The sequence below is a fragment of the Penaeus chinensis genome, chromosome 21 (assembly GCF_019202785.1).
Source record: "Penaeus chinensis breed Huanghai No. 1 chromosome 21, ASM1920278v2, whole genome shotgun sequence".
NCBI lineage: Eukaryota > Metazoa > Arthropoda > Malacostraca > Decapoda > Penaeidae > Penaeus > Penaeus chinensis.
In genome coordinates this window covers 12,263,740-12,266,239 of record NC_061839.1, presented here as the reverse complement: position 1 = coordinate 12,266,239, position 2,500 = coordinate 12,263,740, and positions in this window count along the sequence as shown.

Below are 2,500 nucleotides of genomic sequence, written 5' to 3'. Positions count from 1 at the left end.
TTGTGAGGTTGTGATGAGGGAGGCATGCGAGGGGGATGTGACGAAGGAAGGTTGTGAGGTTGTGATGAGGGAGGCATGCGAGGGGGATGTGACGAAGGAAGGTTGTGAGGTTGTGATGAGGGAGGCATGCGAGGGGGATGTGATGAAGGAAGGTTGTGAGGTTGTGATGAGGGAGGCATGCGAGGGGGATGTGACGAAGGAAGGTTGTGAGGTTGTGATGAGGGAGGCATGCGAGGGGGATGTGATGAAGGAAGGTTGTGAGGTTGTGATGAGGGAGGCATGCGAGGGGGATGTGACGAAGGAAGGTTGTGAGGTTGTGATGAGGGAGGCATGCGAGGGGGATGTGATGAAGGAAGGTTGTGAGGTTGTGATGAGGGAGGCATGCGAGGGGGATGTGACGAAGGAAGGTTGTGAGGTTGTGATGAGGGAGGCATGCGAGGGGGATGTGACGAAGGAAGGTTGTGAGGTTGTGATGAGGGAGGCATGCGAGGGGGATGTGACGAAGGAAGGTTGTGAGGTTGTGATGAGGGAGGCATGCGAGGGGGATGTGACGAAGGAAGGTTGTGAGGTTGTGATGAGGGAGGCATGCGAGGGGGATGTGACGAAGGAAGGTTGTGAGGTTGTGATGAGGGAGGCATGCGAGGGGGATGTGATGACGGAAGGTTGTGAGGTTGTGATGAGGGAGGCATGCGAGGGGGATGTGACGAAGGAAGGTTGTGAGGTTGTGATGAGGGAGGCATGCGAGGGGGATGTGACGAAGGAAGGTTGTGAGGTTGTGATGAGGGAGGCATGCGAGGGGGATGTGATGAAGGAAGGTTGTGAGGTTGTGATGAGGGAGGCATGCGAGGGGGATGTGATGACGGAAGGTTGTGAGGTTGTGATGAGGGAGGCATGCGAGGGGGATGTGATGAAGGAAGGTTGTGAGGTTGTGATGAGGGAGGCATGCGAGGGGGATGTGACGAAGGAAGGTTGTGAGGTTGTGATGAGGGAGGCATGCGAGGGGGATGTGATGACGGAAGGTTGTGAGGTTGTGATGAGGGAGGCATGCGAGGGGGATGTGACGAAGGAAGGTTGTGAGGTTGTGATGAGGGAGGCATGCGAGGGGGATGTGATGAAGGAAGGTTGTGAGGTTGTGATGAGGGAGGCATGCGAGGGGGATGTGACGAAGGAAGGTTGTGAGGTTGTGATGAGGGAGGCATGCGAGGGGGATGTGATGAAGGAAGGTTGTGAGGTTGTGATGAGGGAGGCATGCGAGGGGGATGTGACGAAGGAAGGTTGTGAGGTTGTGATGAGGGAGGCATGCGAGGGGGATGTGACGAAGGAAGGTTGTGAGGTTGTGATGAGGGAGGCATGCGAGGGGGATGTGACGAAGGAAGGTTGTGAGGTTGTGATGAGGGAGGCATGCGAGGGGGATGTGGCGAAGGAAGGTTGTGAGGTTGTGATGAGGGAGGCATGCGAGGGGGATGTGATGAAGGAAGGTTGTGATGAGGGAGGCATGCGAGGGGGATGTGGCGAAGGAAGGTTGTGATGAGGGAGGCATGTTAGATAGGGTTGTGATGATGGAAGCAAGCGGGGGAGGGTTGTGATGAAGTAGTGATGAGAAGTTGTGATGAGAGAGGTATGCTAGGTAGAGTTGTAATGAAGGAGTGATGTGAGGTTGTAATGAGGAAGACATGCTATGATGAGGGAGTCATATAACGTTGTGATGAGGGAATGTTGTAAGGTTGTGATGAGCGAGTGCTTTGAAGTGACGGTGCGTGATGGTAATTCTGCAAATATGATGAAGTATTTTGAGACAAAGGAAAAAAGGCGAAGAGCGACTTTGAGGTTGTGATGAGCGAAAACTTTCGAATCGTCAATAAGGATGGACTGATGTAAAGTTGTGACAGTGAAGAAGTTATATAAGATTGTTATCAAGAAAAGGCGCTGTCGAGGCTCTTGTTAGTACAAGGATTGTGGGGCTGTTCAGAATATAAATTATTTTAAGGTTGTTATGAATATAAAAACGTTGTGAGGTTGAGTTGAAGAAATAATCTGCACTATCAATGGCGTTACCTAAAAACACTGAGAAAATATTATGATAAGAAGGTAAATTAATTGCAAGTTGTGACAGGAGAAAGAGGTCACGACTCATGACATAATATCCCTCATCATGACCTTAGAACCTTAGAAAACTTCCTTAGCACTTTCTTCAACCAAATCGATGTATTTGCAACAAAACGAGAGTTCTTTCACAACCTGTTTTATCCTCTCACAACTTTCGAACTAATTTGATGTTGCAATGCATAAGAAAAGTGATTGCAGAATGGGACGAATAAGTTTGACAAGGTCATGAGCTTCTAATGAGGAATATCATGATGTTCCGTTGAGGTTGTGGTGAAAAAATAACAGTGATATAAAACATGCTTGAGGCAGAGAGAAAAAGAATGAGTCGATGCGTCTTCCATTTCCTTCGAATCCCTTCGACCGGATCCCATCGGGTGAAGAAGGTAAACGTGGC